Genomic DNA, 17807 nt, shown 5'->3' on the forward strand with positions numbered 1-17807 from the left:
GTGTTGCGGGCGGCGCTCCTCCCCGCGGCGGGGCGGACCCGACACACAGGCCGGCCTACCCCGGCAGTGCCCGGAGCGGGGGCGTGCTGGGCAGGGAGACCGCAGCAAGTGGCTTGTCACGGCGGAGCGGGGTCCCGGCTGGGTTTAAAGGTAGTCGTCCTCGGTAATTTACCCAGGAGAGGACTAGGGAGGGCTTTGCTATGTGTGAATTACATACGAGATGTTACCTGGTTACAGCTAATACAGTACCGGGGAAGCCGATCTTAGCTGAAGCCTCTCAGCATTAGAGCAAATCAACAGATTAGGGTTGATTTGCTCTAATGCTGTAATTAGGGTGTCTCAGCTTCTGATTTTAGAGCCTGTGAATAAGCTTACAGCCTGGATTAATGCATACAGTAGACTTATTTAGCGTTACTCCTACAGGCACGGGAGCAGCAACTTCTGTTCATTGCACAGGTACAACGGTAGGTTTTTTTATGCCTGCGTATGGACACAAATACAGCATAGTTTTTGGCACTGAAGTCAGGCTCTGTTTCTCAGAGCTGTCCAGTCACTACTGCACAGGGAACACAAGGCAAGGATCTCAGACCCTGGCTCTCAGGCAACAGCATGGCCAAGGGCCAGCACTCACACCAGGAAACCCTGTCACTGCTGTCCAGGGAAAGACTCTGGAAGCCCTTGCCACCAGCACTCAGGGCACCCCCAGGGTCAGGAATAGGAAGATACCTGGTTGCTAAAAAAAAGCAATCGCTTTTCCTGCATTAGCCTTTTCAGGGCATGAAGAGCCACTCACAGCATTTCATTACTCGCCAGGCTTCTCTAACTAACAGGCTGGCCCCCGGCTTCAATCTTCAGCTTTGGGGCACTTATCAGCTATTAAGAAACAAACAAACAACCTTTCAGGCCAGGGCAAATTGTTTTCTGGGAAGGAATCTTCTTCCCAGCCTGGTGAAAATAACTCCTTCCTTCGGAGCAAGTTTAGACCAACAAACTTCCCACTGGGAAGCTGAGCCCAGACTTTTATCTCTTTCTACTCAGGCTCAGGGCTTGCAGGTGTGTGGGGACTGTTCTCCTATGTTAACCCATTCTTTTCCTGTTTTCTACGACATTTAGTTTTGTTACAGTTCTGCAGTGTGCCACTGACAATTTACCACAGAGAGCAGGAAATAGGGAACAGTAAACAGTTCTCTGAGCACTGGACTACAATGTTTTTGCCTGATTTGTAGCTTGTGGTTGATTGTGGGCCACAGTTGAACTTATTTATGCAAAATATCTCATTTGTAAGGAATCCTTACTAAGTGTTTCTCTACTGTCAAAAAAGTTGTGTATATACTATCTTGTCCTGTTGTGGGGGGAGAAAATAGGGATGAAGGAGAAGATATTTTGTCAGAGAGTTTGTCTCTTCCTACCTCTGCATGTGAAAGGGAAGGGAGAGTGCCCCTTCAAAACCATATAGAAATTGCAGTAAGGATTTTTTTAAGGATTTAAGGATTTTTCCCAACAGGAAAGTGGAGAAGTGGAAATTCTGGTCTTGCAGGAGCTTAGCTTTCCTTGGTCCCATGCCTCTTCCCAAGGTCTCCACAGAGACATGCAACCAGTGCAGCCACTGCCAGGCAGCCTCCTCAGTGACATACCCCCTGTAAGGCCTGCCACGGCTGTAAGGCAGGGACAGTGTGTGTTGCAAGGACATGCTGCTTCAGTGACATTGTGCTTCAGCTTGCGTGGCAGTTGTCATAACTAATACAAATGCAATTGTTGACTGAAGAGTAACAGGAAAAACGTGTCCTTTTGAGGTCTGTCCTGATCTTTAAGAGAGGAGGATGTTACCTGTAGTTTCACAAGCTCCACTAATGCTCCCTTTTTCCTGAGCAAGCAGCAGTAAAACCATCAGATGGGTAAAATCAGTGACCTAGGAGCTGGGCATCTCAGCTAAGAAATATCTTTGAACTTTGATCTGTACGCAAGACAGTGTAGAGATGAGATGTGTGTAGGACCTACTGAGGAACAGTATAAAACAGTAGAATGAGATGTATCTGGCTGGCCAAGGCAAAGAGTGTGATCTTCTAAAAAGGTGAAAGACAACATTCAGTATAAAATGACTAGCTGTAAGAGGCAGAATCATCCCACTGTCTTACAGTGTGGGAAAATGAACTGTAGGCTGAGGTGAGGAGGCCAGAGTACTTAGCAACATTTTGCTTAAGTCATCATGAAAGCAGTTGTCATGGAGGGGACAAAGTACACAGCTGATGTTGAAAGGAGTGAGCACTAGAGGTGGAGTTAACCAATTGTGCTAATCCTTCTAACTAAATTGCTATCTTACTGTCTCTTCCCTGAGATGCAGTAACTAACTCCACACGTGGTACTTGTTCACTGCAGTTCGAGTTAAACAAGTTTGCTTAAGTCTCTCCTTACAGGGGTCATAGCGCTATGAAAAAGGGGCTGCACATCACATGTTTAACAGGAAGGAGAAGGCACTTGAAGTAGTTTTGCATGCAGCTTCACATTAGTGAGTGCGCAGTATTAGGCTACGTTTTCTTTACCACCCTTCAAGAAAAATATTGACCGATCAGAACAAGCCCAGACAAAAGTGGGAGTGATGAGAGATCTGGAAAACATGGAATATGGGCTGTGTACTTTGGGAAATAGGAAGTTTGGGTGGATATGTGAGTTACAGGCTTCAGTGGTATTAGAGAACTCCAAAAAGGAATGGGATAAAATTTTCTTTGTGCCTACAGGGGCTTAACCTGTAGGAAAGGAGAATTATATTCTCCATTAAGAAACATTTCAACTCTCAGGTGGCTGTTTGGTGTCCTGGTTTGTCTTTCGTGACATTTGAACACTGGCCCAAGCAATGTCTCTGTCCAACTGATTTACCCTCTTCAGCTGGCAACTGATTCCAGCACCAAAGATCAGTTTGGACATTTCTTCTCTTTCTTAAAGCTCTGACAAACTACAAGATTAATGCAAAAGTGCCTTGCCTCCCTTGATCTAAGAGGGGAGTGCAAGAAGTGAACAGCAGTATTTACAGCAGCATTAGCAATAAAAGTAGCAGATTACAAGAGTTAGCTTAGATTTGCAAAAGTTAACCTTCTGTTCAGCCTTTCGGCCCTTTCCTGGTTTTGGCTAAGTCTGATCCTGATTTCTCTTAGAACCACTCTTGTGAATTATTTCTTATCCCTTTCATGAAGACCCGGTTTTCCATTCTTCACTGTGTCCTCAAAATGACAATTGTTTCTGAGCTGCTTTTACTATTCAGCAGATTTCTATCTCCACTGCCTCTGGTTCTGCTTGATTTCTGTCAGGCTGTTCATGTTAAAGGTTTGGTTATTTATTCTCAGTATTTATGTTAACGACTACTACACTGTCACTGAAAGTTTTGAAGAGCAAATTGACAAGCATCTATTACGGAAGGCTTAGATAAAGCTGATTATTTTGAGATGAGATTATGGAGTGAAAGATGAGTGTGCTTTTTATCATTTTCCACTTTTCATCAGAATCTTTGTAAATGAAATCGCATTTTATAATGCCTAACAGCTCTGAAGGAGCCACCGAGGGTTTTTATTAGGTGTACAGGAGGAGATAAGGCTCCTCCTAAAGGTGATCTCGCTGCTCTGCGAGGATATGCAGAAGCTGGGAGCATTTTTTGGATTACCAATTAAAATCCTCTGTAATTGGCTGGAAATGGTTCTGTGGCCAGCAAAGATTTCGATGTTGAAACCCTGTTTGAGCAATAGACTAATACTTTGCTGCAGTGAACCATCTGGCCCAGAAAAATGTTTGAGTTTTCGTGGGTGGGCATTTTGTTTTATTATTTTTTGGTTTTCAATAATTTTAATAAGAAAGTGTTGATGGATGAGCACATGCTGTATACATGGGAAAAAATACCCTGCCAAAGGTAGTTTAGTGGTGTGAAATTATTCAAACATGAATTCAAATTTAGACATTTTAGAGTTGGGTATTAAAATCAGAAGGCCAGGCTTTGCCCTCATTTACCCCCTTTGCAATACTGTACATGTGAATGAATTTTTCATAATTCAAATATGAAAACCTTTCATATTTTTGGGCAGTATTTAGCTGAAAGCTGACTTACTGAGAGCTACACTGTGACAGCAGTAATGATAAGCAGAAATGAGGTTCATTATTGAAACCAGTGTACTAGAAAATTAATATTTATTTATTCTGATCATGCCAAGGATAATCTGAAATCTCTATGTTTCAAAAGTTGCAACTTCAAAAAATGTATAAACTCCAAATAAAACTAAATTACTATTTTTTTTGTTTGTTTGTTTCTAGCATCTTTACACTTTATTATTATTTAGCGATACTCCCTATAGGAAGAAAAGAAAATATTATCCAAAAAGAAATATGACTTTTTATTTTACAAGCATTTAAATTTTATTTCATTAAGCATCTCTCCACAAAATGAGAGGCTATCATCCCCTTGAGGCTATCATGCCCTATCTTCTGGCTGCCCCATTCCTGGCAATGAGCAACCTGGTCTAGTGGAAGTGTCCCTGCCCATGGCAGGGGGATTGGAACCAGATGAACTTTAAGGTCACTTCCAACCAAAACTATTCAATGATTCTATGATTCTATCAAGTGTGGAATTGTCCCATAGCTGCAAAATAATGTTATGATTTTTATAGCAGATCTTAAAGAGCTTCAGACTTCAAGCAGCATTCCAGAACTCCTGACTCCCAGACTGAACTGTGAGCTCATGCTTCTTTGGTAGCTGTACTAATTAATTAAAAAGTAGAATTAAAAAAATCTTCTTGGATAAGGAGTATCTCTAGTTTATGTCTTATATGGCATACTTTCAAAGTTTAGTTAGAATTAACCGTTATTGTGTTTTGGGTTGATCCAAATGATAAAGATTAAGGCAGTAACAGTCAGATAGCTTAATGGATGACCTTCCTGAGGTCATTTGAATCAGTGTGTTTCAGCCTGTGATGTGTTGACCTCTGAGCTTGATCAATAATTTTTAAGGGATGCACAAACAGGAACTAGATTCATAGATGCTACACAGTAATCTATGTGCATGTGAAGTTTCCACTAGGGAATTTTTAGGGACCACAGATTTAAATGGGCAGAGAAAAACATTGCTATGACTTACTACTTTTAGATTCTGCTCAGGTAGTACTTTCACTCCTTGAATAAAAAGGCTCTTGGTAAGCTGCAGGAGCTCTCAAAGTCAAATGACTGTGAGACCTAGTTTGAAGTCCATGCCTGACTTAGGAGCTAAATACCTTCTAGCCAGAGCTGGCTTGCCTCTGTACCCATGCCTGCAAAATATCCACAGTCACCTTTCAGACTCCAACAGGTCTTTTTTTTTTTACACTGGGACTATTTTCAAATGTGTGTAGCTGTCTTTTATAATTCCTTAGGAACAGAAGTAGTTGTTAGCCATTGGGTTGGTCTGTGGTGTACCCAACACCTGCTGGTTTCTCTCAGGACTGTGTTTAGATGAGTCAGATTGCAGAAGGAGGGGAATGGGTTTGTGCCCTAAGGTTAATATTTCCCAGATGTGAACAACTGTGCCACACCATTCACCCTTCTCTTTCTACCACTCCTCCATTGCAGCTTCCTGCCCCCCACCCCTCGGCTCCAAAGTCCTTGTCCTTGCCCTCCTCACGACCTCAGATTTCTCTTTGTGCCTCCCCCAATGGTCCCAGCCCTTGTAGCTGTCTCCTGCCCCCTCAGCTTTGGCTTTGCTGGTTTTGATTCTGACCACTGAGTAATATGCCTGACAAAGAAAATTAGTGTGGGTCAAAACACTTCAGAGCATGAAGCTACTACACCCTTTCACTGATGGTGCAGCTAGAGCAGTTGAGCACTGGTAAGTCTGGATGATTCTTAAGAAATCATGCTGTTTATCATTTTGCTCCAACCAGGCATGTTTTCCTGGTGATCTAACATTCAAGCAGCACCTGGCCCAGTCTTGCTTAGTTTCTCAAATGGAGTGGAACATGTTAAAGAAGATACAGGGCTGCCTGCCTTATCTCATGGTCACATTTGATCTGTTTTCTTTCTGATGGATACTAGAAGCATATTACTACCACTGCAGACCTGATAGGAGAGCTCTTAAACACACCCAGAGCTGGAATAGCCACTGTCATATTCACCCATGTTCCTGTGATGAGCGACTGAGAATGATTGTTTCTGTGACACCTTATTGCAGAGTAACTTCGGAGCCTAAGAGCCTGGCCTAAGTCACCAAGGTTAATATTTTATCATTGTTCTGTGACCTTTAGACATGCATGTCATACAAATCAATCTCTTCTGAAATGCCACTGAACTCCTGTAAAGTTATACCAAAACTTAATTTTGTCTGTAAAATATAGTATGCTGATAAAATTGCAACTCCTGCTTGGGTCTTTCGCAGATTTGAAATTAGGAAGTGACTTCTTTGGAGCTGGAGTCAGTAAAACCTTCTGGATGCTTTGGGAAGGTAGCCCAAAACATTCTGTAGGCCTCTATTGTATGAGTGCTCTTTTTCTGTGTGACTAGAGCCAGAGAAATTCCCCAGAATCTATTTATTACAAATCACCATCACATCATGAATCGTGATGGTCTCAGGAAGACACATTCACACTGTGTTGTGCCTGACACTTCTTCCCATAGGAAGAGACTTCACATCCCCTAAACAAGTGGTCAGCTGTGTCCCCTCCTTTCCTCTGCAACTCTGACTGAATACTCATTTATCAGATCATTGCTAAGATTCTGTATCTTCCTTACAGGTAGTTACTCTAAAAAGAGGATTGTGTTAGAATGGATCCAATAATCTGGTCCTCCACAGCTTTTCTTCTCTTTTTTTTTCTTCACCAGGTAGACATGTACATGCGTAACACTGCATGCAATGGCATTAGATTCCTATAATCAGCTCCATGTCCATATAGCTGGAGAGAGTTGAGCAATCACATGAAATGTTACCAATCTTTTATTAAAAGAGACTTAAATGCCTTTCTACCCCCAAAGCCAGATAATGTTATTGGTCCCTCTTACTAGAATAGAAATCTTGTAGCAGCTCATTGAGAGTGAAAAAATCTACTTATTTTTGTAACTTGCATGGCATATATACATACATATGTAACAGCTGTAGCCTCTCAATTTTCTGGTGGCTTCTTGTAGTTATGCAAGGAAATCTCCCACATGGTCATTAAGGGTAGTTCTTGCTGAAGGTGAGAAATGTGAAGGGATCATTCTTTCATTAAGTAGTTCTCTATTCATCTGATGGATTTTCAGTTCAGACCCAGCAGACAGGGTTAGCAAAACAAAGACAGATGGCAGCAGATTATTTCAAAACACTTCTTTGTTAGCGGGTAATTAGCAGAGATTTCCCTCCCCTGCCCCCTTCATTTAGGGCTCAGTCAAAGCCCATTAAGTAAATGGAAAGACTTCTACTGATTTTTGATGGGCATTGAGCCAAGGCCTCCATTTCCACAACTTTCTCAGCCAAAATTTGGCCTACTTGTAATTTTTTAATATTTTGGTTTGGGGTTATTTTGTTTGTTTTTAAGGAAAGAAGAAAGCAGTGCTGATGTAGTCACTCTTGGGGACTACTGGGGGAGAGAACAGGCTGTATATTTATATGCACAATATACTACCATAAGCATATTCAAGGTAAAAGGTCAGCCTGTTTTAACACTGAGAGGTTTATGTCAGTTAAATTCAGTTTTTAGGGAAAGTGTAGGCATGAGGGATGTGGTGGATGCGTGTGCACTGGCTGCCTCCTCAGCTGCATCCTGTAGAAGTGGTCGATGAGCAAGCTGTGTTTGGTCTCAGTGCAGGCCTGGGAGGTTGTATCTGCTCAGAGAGGACTCACAAAGGCTTTTGGATGCAGGTGTTTTGCAAAGGTTTTGGCTGTCTCTGCTGAGGTCTGCCAGCACTGCCTACTTATTTTGAGACACATTTTATTGGGCCAGTCTGTCGTTTTAGCCTAAAACTTGGTGCTGTTCCTGGGACAACCTTGTAGAGATTGGTTGCATTTCGTATTATTTCCACAGATGTAACTGCGGCACCTTACCCTTTTTCCATATATCTACTACATTCCTATTTAATTTCTTTCTGTATAGTGCATTTCCTTCTGTGATGCTGTTTCTTCCCTATCAGTGTAAAATGTTCATTTTAATTCTTACAGTGGATACATGTAAACCCATGATCCCTTAAAATGGATCATTTCTGTCTTAGACTATGTGTTTAGTCACAGAAATTCAGCCCAGTGTAGGACTGCCCTCTATTGACAAGGCAGACTGGCTGATTTAGTCTCTAAGAAAGTGTTTTTTGGTTTATTTTGGTGTATGAGCAGGACCCAAGTTAGGACAAGTTAAAGCTCCACAGCCCCTGAGCTGCAAGATTGTGCAGAATGGCAGCACAGCCAGGTGCATCCCCAGGCAGCAGCAGTCTGCTAATCATGCCGGAGACATTTCAGGACAGCAAAAGCAAAAAGGGATCCCAATGTTGCTAAATCAATGACTGCACTGTATCTTCCTAGACTGCTTCTGTACAACCCTGAGAAGGAAACAGATACCTAAGGGTCTCATGTATGCACCCCCCTCATTTCTTCAAACAGCTCTAGGCAGAAATAAATAGTCATCAAGATTTGCAGAAAATATTCTGCTTTTGCATGGCCTTAAGCCATCATACGTACTTGCCACCTAATACTCCAGTACTTGCATTGGCTGTTTGCTTTAAAAAGGGATGGAATGCAGATGTTTTATCATAGCATCTCAGGCCTGCACAGGTGATGGAATCTCCAGTGTTCCCAGGTGCCTGAGGCAGAGCACAGTGAATTATCAGTCTGAGAACAGGACAGTTTAACACTTCCAAATAGAACATGTGTTTCAGAGGCAGCTACTCCATCAGGCATTCTTGATCCAGATGCTGGTCAGAGATATGCTTTGTCACAGCATGCTGTTTCCCTCTGGCTCTGGCAGCTTGTTTAATTACAGGACAGAATCAGGGTGAACAGAAATTTAACCACCTCTGAAAATAAATCCAGAAGTGCTGGTAACTGCCAAAAGGGATGTGTCTCAAATATCACATGTAATATCTGTGCAGATTTACAAATGGTTAAAGATTCGGCAGCATTGATGCATATTTATGTTTGGGTTTAATAACTTGCTTTTTACCTTCTCTCCCTCAAAGCCCTTTTATAAAGATAGAATCATAGAATCATAGAATAGTTAGGGTTGGAAAGGACCTTAAGAAGATCTAGTTCTAAGCCCCCTGCCATGGGCAGGGACACCTCACACTAAACCATGTCACCCAAGGCTCTGTCCAACCCGGCCTTGAACACCGCCAGGGATGGAGCATTCACAACTTCCCTGGGCAACCCATTCCAGTGCCTCACCACCCTAACAGTAAAGAACTTCTTCCTTATATCCAATATAAACTTCCCCTGTTTAAGTTTTAACCCATTACCCTTTGTCCTACCACTGCAGTCCCTAATGAAGAGACCTTCCCGAGCATCCCTATAGGCCCCCTTCAGATACTGGAAGGCTGCTATGAGGTCTCCACGCAGCCTTCTCTTCTCCAGGCTGAACAGCCCCAACTTCCTCAGCCTGTCTTCATACAGGAGGTGCTCCAGTCCCCTGATCATCCTCGTGGCCCTCCTCTGGACTTGTTCAAACAGTTCCATGTCCTTTTTATGTTGAGGAAACCAGAACTGCACACAATACTCCAGGTGAGGTCTCACAAGAACAGAGTAGAGGGGCAGGATCACCTCCTTCAACCTGCTGGTCACGCTCCTTTTGATGTGGCCCAGGATACGGTTGGCTTTCCGGGCTGCGAGTGCACACTGCCTGCTCATGTTAAGCTTCTCATCAACCAACACCCCCAAGCCCTTCTCCGCAGGGCTGCTCTGAGTAAAAAGCCAGAAAAAAAGTATCCAAGAGCTCTTGTTTTCTAGGAAACAGAGACAGCAGTCCAAATTCAACTGAGTAGAAGTAAAAAGTTTCTGCTAGTTGAGATTGGCTTACATAATTTCTATCCTTTATTTTCTAATTATCACCATGTAGGGGGGTTGGACTAGATGACCTTCCAACCCAAATGATTCTATGATTCTGTGTGATACCAACCAGTTCTGGTTTTAAGAATTGAAAATTAATACAACTGGCTGTCAGCAGGTGGCTCTGTGTTAAGAGCAAGCTCTGTTCTTGATGTATGCACAGAACTGGAACTGTTTCAATCTATTTTATTTCATAAGCCAATAGGAAGATAACACAGGTCTATGATATGTCACTAGGAAAGATATTTGTCAGAGGAAAGAGAAGTAAAGGAAAATCTTTTGCTTAAAGGGAAAAGTGGCAATGCTGATATGATGCTGCGAGAGGAAATGTCTACTCATTTGAAGAGTAGTCATGTTAGTTCTAGTTGTCTTTGACCAGATTTTCAGGTATTGCATCAAGCATTTTATTTCTGTTGGAGAGTTTGGGGTTTCGTTTTCTTTTTAAAATCCCTAATTCTTATATAAAGGACATTTTTGAGGTATGATATTACTGAGTGACAACAGTATTAGTGGAAGCACTGAAATTAGGGTCTTGCCTATTTTACTGCAGTAAATGGGAATTTTTCAATTTCTTTCAATGGCAGTAGGATTGGCTCTTCAGTGCCTCATTGTATCAGAGTAAGGGTTGCTGCAGTGGCTCTTTGGCAGGGCTGCAGATAAAGTGGTATCTGAAGTAATCCACCTGCAGCAATGGCTTCATGAATATATATCAATATAAGCTTGTTTGAAGTTGTTTGTGTAGCTATCAAAATGACATTTATGTGACCTAGCACAGGAAGGTTTTGTTGGTGAAGGTAAAGGACAACTCAGGGATCCCCTGCACCCTCAGCTGTGTACCTGACTGTTGTTTCTCAGTTTGGCATTTTTCAGTCTTTATTTGGAAACTGAAACTGTGCACATGTCTTATCCAAAGGAAATTACAATATAGTTAGATAAACAATATAACATGTACTAGATAACAAGAGGAATGTACTTTTGCAGTATTTTGACTATCTCCTTTCTTATTTTTATGGTGGGCAGCAGCTGTCTGTCATAAGCAGGTGAGAGGATCCTGTGCAAAAGTATATTTAAGAGCCCTTATGAAGACATGAGAATACTGAATTTGAGTTAGCTTTCGAGAAAGAAATCTGGCTTATACTGGGTGACTGGGCTGTAGGGAGAGTACAGTGTATAAGGAGGTGGCAAAAAAGGAACAATACGTTAGCCACAGGTAAATATTCCTGGCCATTTCTGTAGTTCAGCATATCGGTTGAATTAAATGTACTTACAGCAGTTGTGCTGAAGATGTTTGGCTGTTTTTCATGAGACTTAGAAAGAAATTATGTCCTTTCCTGAAATTCAGTTTTGACATGTCTTCCAGTCATAACAGTCCTGTTCTGTGACATTCTGCTTGGCAGTGAATTATCTCTTTGTCATTAGAGCTTTATTTTCAGTTTATTTGGGGATGGAAGATTTTTGCTTGGTTTTAGTATTCTGCTTCACTTAAGGTGTTGGTTTACCTAAAGTAAACCTAATGCAAAACTTTAAAAGAACAAAAAAAATAAATCAGGTCCCTGAGGTTCCCTGCATACCTTGCTTTTCAATACAGCCTTGCGGTGGCAAAGGGCTACTGCTCATTGCATTACCGACGCACTGCGTTGCAAAGGAGACCAGTCGTTTGGTTACAGACTAGTGCTACCTAGCACATGTTGTTCAATTTGGTCTTTTTAAGTTTTAGAACAATAAGGATTAGATCTCCAGGCATCCCAGGGGACAGTTGTTTGCTGCTAACATCTGTATGCTGGTGGTGCTTCTTTTTCCTTTGTGTCTTGGAAAACATATTGCCAAAGGGTCCTGCAAAAGGCACTCAGGAGGGATTGCAGAATCACAGAATTCCTGAGGTTGGAAGGCAGTCCTGGGGATTGCCAAATCCAAACACCTGCTCAAAACAGATTGCTCAGGGCCGTGTCCAGTAGGGTTTTGAGTATTTCCAGTGATGAAGATTCCATAGCCTCTCAGGGAAACCTGTGCTAGTGCTCAGTCACCCTTCAAATAAAAATCAAATAAACTTTTTCTTATGTTGAAACAAAATTCTTCTAATTAAGTGTGTGCCCACTGCCGCTTGTTCTGTCACTGGACATCACTGAGAAAACCTGGCTCAGTCTTCTTCACTCCCTCTTGCGTAGTATTTATGTACTTTGATAAGATCCTCCTGAGCCTTCTCTGCTCAAGGCTAAGCAATCCCAGCTCTCTCAGCCTCTCCTTCTATGTCAGATGCTCCAAGCCCTTAATCATCTTAGTGGCCCTTTGCTGGATTTGCTCTAGTATAGCCATCTGTCTCATGTGTGGGGGAGCCCAGAACTGGACACATCACTCCAGATGTGGCCTCACTAGAGCTGAGCAGAGGGGAAGGACCACTTTATTCAACACTTCTCCCAGTGCAGCTCAGGACATTGTAAAGCTTCTTTATGACAAGGTCATGTGGCTCGCTCATGGTCAATTTGTTGTTCACCAAGACCCTCAGCTCTTTTTTTGCAAAGCTGCTTTCCAGCCAGTCAGCTCCTGAAGTGTACAGAACTGGTGCATGTAGCTGTTCCTAGCCAGCTGTAGGACTTGGCATTTCCCTTCATTGAACTTCATAAGGTCCCTGCTTGCCCACTTCTCCAACCTGTCAAGGTCCCTCTAAATGGCAGCACGACTATCTGGCATACCAACCATTCCTCTCAGTTTTGTGTAATCTACAAACTTGCTGAGGGTGCATTCTGTCCTATCATCTAGGTTATTAATAAAGAGGTTAATCAGTATTGGATGCAGTATTTACTTTTTGGATACTCTGCTAGTTACTGGTTTCTGCTGGACTTTGTGCCACTGATCATGATCTCCTGTGTCCAGCCATTCAGTCAATTTCCAGCCCACTTCATTGTCCACTTACCTTGACTGTACCTTTGTTTGTCTATGAGAATGTTACAGGAAACATTAAGGGAGACAGTATTGAATGCCTAATGGAAGCCAAGATAGAAATCAACTGCTCTCCTTATTATCAAGCCAGCCATCACACCAGAGAAGGCTATCAAGTCAGTTAGACATGATTTGCTTTTCATAAATCCATGCTGACTATTGCCAGGCACCTTCTTGTCCTTAATGTTATCATCAAACGGTTTCCAAGATTATTTGCTCCATCACCTTCCCAGCTTGAGGTGAGGCTGACTGGCTGTTTGTTCCCGGGACCCTCCTTGCCCTCCTTGAAGACAGGAGTCACATTTGCCTTCTTCCAATGCTCAGGAACCTCCCCACATCACCACGACATTGCAAAGACAATCAAAAGTGGCATCACAAAGACATAAGCCAGTTCTCATGCACTCCATCAGGTTCTGTGGACTTGTATTTATCTGGTTCAAAAGGGAGAGCTTCAGCTTTAAGGCAGCTCCCATGGGAAGAACCCTCACTGTGGCTTTTTCTAGGTCTTTCTTCAAAACAGATCTCATCAGCTTGTCTTGGATGTGACCAGTTAAGCTCCTGGGGCAGGGGAGTGCACTCAGGGCCTTGACAGTGAATTTGTTGAGCTAGCTATTAGGATAAACTGTCAGATTTGCAGGAGAAGTAAGTGGGAAGTGGAATTCAAAGGAGCCATAACAGTGATGAAACTCTGGGTTTTACAGTTCTGTCAGTGGGGAGAAGAAGGAAGGTACTGTGCAGATTTTACAGGTTTTAATGAAATTTTATTCTTCTATGGCTACCATGAGTCACTTTGTATTTATTTAATCTGAGCATCCTTTCTGCATGTAAAGTTTGACTATACTGCCTCCTGAATGGGTTTACTACTTCTCAGATTCTTCTTCAGGAATTCGGGAACTGAGGACAGAAATGGCTTGATTAAATAAAGCTCATGCACTTACAAGAACTTACTGAAACTGAGAGGTGTGTACAACACATTATTTATAGATAGAACAATGCAGACTTCCTTTCTTTCTTATATTGTTATATTGATAATACACACTTTTACCTAAAAATGACAACTTCACCACACTTGAGAATTTTTCTAATTTGCACATTGGTCTATTGACTTCTGTGGTCATTGATTTCTAGTATTCATTACAAAACAATAAGGAACTCTATAAAACTAAACTTGTATATGGTACAGTACAAAACCAGTGCTAGTTTCTAAAGGACAAAGGGTAACATTGTAAAAGAGAAACACAAGAATGCAACATGGACATTTCTGCATTTTTAAATATGTTTTCATGATGAAATCTCTATATGATAGAGAGCATTCACTGAAATTGCACATGCTTACATGAGAAACTAGTAAGGTCTTTGGTTTCTTGATCCAAAGTAGATTATCAGATATATAATCCATCTCTGCCTTGACTTTATAAAATGTTTAAAGGTAATTATTTGTAGCTTCCAATATAATAATTACAGAAGAATACACAAAACTATGTATAAGAAAAGTCTATCTGAATTATTAGGTTTTTATGAATTATAATGACTTTCATATCTTGTTGTTTGTTTCCAGATGCACATTTAGGTTCAGATTTACTACAGACTAGCATGTCAGTGGGGGATACGCTTGTGTAAATAACTGGCCTTAATCTCCTTTGAAGTCAGGTTACATCTGTAAGATTAATTCCTCCTCTCACTGCTGTTTTATATCTAGATGAAATAGTGCAGGGATACAGTACATGTGAAGAAATTTCCACTAGAAGTGAATTTTGGAAATGCAGTATTAAAAACTGCTGAGCCCTTGTACTTTGTATATTTATTTCTACATTTGAAAAGTGAAAGCAAAATACTAATATATTATTGTAGCATTTCTCGTCCCTTTTACAAATAGTAATTGATTCTATCAGATGCAAGGTGCAGGAGAAAACCAGCATTAAACTTCTAAGTTTCTACCTATATGTACAATAATGACTATATTTTACAGTAAATGAATCATTAAAATATTTGTTGTCTGAAATGTTTAGCATGACCGATCATGAGGCCTGCTGAGCACCTGAAATAACAATTTAGCATCACCCAGTGTCTCCAGAAAACTTGACTACGTGTCACCTGATAGATGTGTTTACATCACGGAAGACTACTGTTATTTTAGTCCAAACACAACTGATAGTTTTGCTGAGTTACAGTGATGCTCACCATGCCCTGAGCTTCACAACATCACCAGAGTTGGGTTCTCTTGTGCCAGTACTTTGCCCCCCATTTTCTTCAGCTGGGCTCACCAGCATCATTTGGTGGTATTGCTCAACAAGACGAACATTAAACAATGCTTGGCAAAAGAGAGTATCTGTATTTCTCAGAACAATGTGTTACTTACTGCGATGGATAAACAAAAGTGATGGAATTGATTTTAGTTCCATGTTGTCTGACAGCCTGGCTAATAATGCTTGAATTCATTTGAAAATAGAATAAACCAGTATTTCCACCATGAATATCCAATTCATGGTCTTAAAGTGACAGTTAACATCATAGTGTTTCGAAGGACTGCTGCATCACTGATTCAGCAATACTGCATTCTCATATATAGTTCTGCTTTCTCCAATAGCCTTATATTCGTATACCACCATGGCGTATTTACGGCTAAAAGAAAAGCACTGTTAAAAGACACCTTTCACACTTAAAGAGGTTTCCGGCTTAATGTGATAAAGTTTATCCTTTCCCTGCTGACCTCTTTAATACCCAACATAATCTTTCTGTGTGAAAAATGTGTCTGTGTAACAGCTCTTAGTAAAACTGAAAGTAGATAGCTAACTGAAGAAAGCCTAGTGTGTTAGCTAGGAGAATGTAGTGATAGCGTGCATAAAAGGTTTCAGAGAATGAATGTATAAATGGTGTATATTAGGGTATGCACTGAAGTACTCAGCATGACTGAATGGGTTTCAGTAATGGTAGAAAAGTGGCTGCAGTTGAAGAGCCTCCTGAACATTAATTAATTCTCATACCACCTGTATGAGGTGGGTCTTTCTCTTTTGTCACCAGGCTGCACTGGAGTACATTGTTTCTATGCATGGATTTCATAGCAGTATATAAGGGAAATAGCATGTGATATTTTGTAACTAAAATAGTATCATTTAGTATGCTGAGATACAGAATTCTGCTTCTCTATGTTGTGAAATACAAACCTTATTCTGAGATGAGAAATGGCACACTTTGACCTCCAATCCATTTTGCTGTTAAATTCCCTGTATAAATATAATGTAAAGTACAGAACTACAAACCTGCTATTGTAATGCATTTTAAAATTAAAACTTCAGGAGCAAAACCCACAGAAATCCAGAGTTACATCTCTTTTGAGTTAAAGTAGTTCTTTTGCTGCTTGAACACAGCATGCATATGAAATGCAGCATCCTATAGTGCTATTGTCATGTCTGGTGCACAGATTAAAAGAAAATGGAAATTCCTCTTTCCACTGTTGGTGAATAATTTGTCACGTTCCTTCGTGTTGGTGAGATGTTCTATGAAAGACCTAACTGTAACACACTGTAAAATGGAAACTGCTGTAAGAACCATGATTCTGACTTGTCTACATTTTCAGTCTTGGACATATAGTACTGAAAGAGCATATTTTTGTATACAGTTTCCCTACAGGCATAAAGGGAAAAAATAGTTTAAACAGCCTTGCTAGCTCTAGGAAGTTACTAGGAAAAAAGGTTCAGTCTGTCTTCATTTGATAGAGTGGCTTAGGCATTACTTCATTATTCAAAAATTGCACATCTCTTGCGCATACACTGAACACATCCAACCTTGCTAAGGGAACAGCACAGCCCTGATACTGATAGCAGAATAGCTGGTGGTAAGTGGTACTTTTATTGAAGCCATTGCCAACAGGAACCAAATTCTAGGTGAAATGTGGAAAATACTGCCTGTGGGCCCCTATAAGTGCTCCAATGCATGAAAGTCTCTTTAATACTGTGAGATTAGCTAGTGTAATCAAAGGGAGAAAATATCAGTCCTTTAGCATGTATGAAACATGCCAATACTTGTCCTGTAAAATCTGACAAGCTCAACAAGACATACTGCAAAGGAATCAGACATGGATCATCTTCCTGGAGTTTACAGCTATTTCCGCTCTTTGTTCTACCAGAAAGCACTATTTGAGACCAGGCCAGCAAGCCTGGAGGTATAAATTGTTCTCCACCAGTGAGCCAGTGAGGGATGTAGAAACAAACTGGGATAGCTCTGGGAAGCTGAGCACCGTTTGCTTACAGAGGAAGCACTTGCTTTTCAGAGCACAGGCACCTTTGTATCAATGTTCATGCAGAAAATCTTCATCTGTCTTGGATGCCTAATTGCAGATGCAGTTATATACTCCACCATGTATGTAGTGGAAAACATTTACAGCATTTTACAACAGCTGGTAGGGAAAAGAAGCCATATGTTCAAGCATTTTGGGGGGATTCACATTTCTGGCTGATGTGCTGCACTCTGTTATGAATGCTTGCACTCACACAGAAAGCTGCTGGACACACATGCTGAGCGGAATTTCATCTGGCTAGCAAGTAAAAACGCAGGGAGGACAAACTCCAGTACAGTTTATTTCAGTCAATGCATGTAGTCAAATAGTTTTAATGCTGCACTTTGAAAACTTGGAACTGGCGTAATGTGGCACCATCTGTGAACAGAGCCATCCTGCCTGCCACTTTGGTGCCTGAAGTCAGCTGCTTGTGGTGGCCAGGGGCTGAATTGGGTTGAGAAAATGATCTGTCTGTAAAATAATCCCCTTTTTGTTTACTGGGGTACTTTACAGGCAGATCACTTCACTCATCTGGTCCCCTGGAAGAGTTCAGAAATGTTTGTACTGGCACACGGGACGCAGAGGAGG

Source organism: Pezoporus wallicus, unplaced genomic scaffold (genome assembly GCF_028554395.1).
Source record: "Pezoporus wallicus isolate ANWC-B61680 ecotype Strahan unplaced genomic scaffold, APGP_CSIRO_Pwel_v1 contig_227, whole genome shotgun sequence".
Classification (NCBI taxonomy): Eukaryota; Metazoa; Chordata; class Aves; order Psittaciformes; family Psittacidae; genus Pezoporus; species Pezoporus wallicus.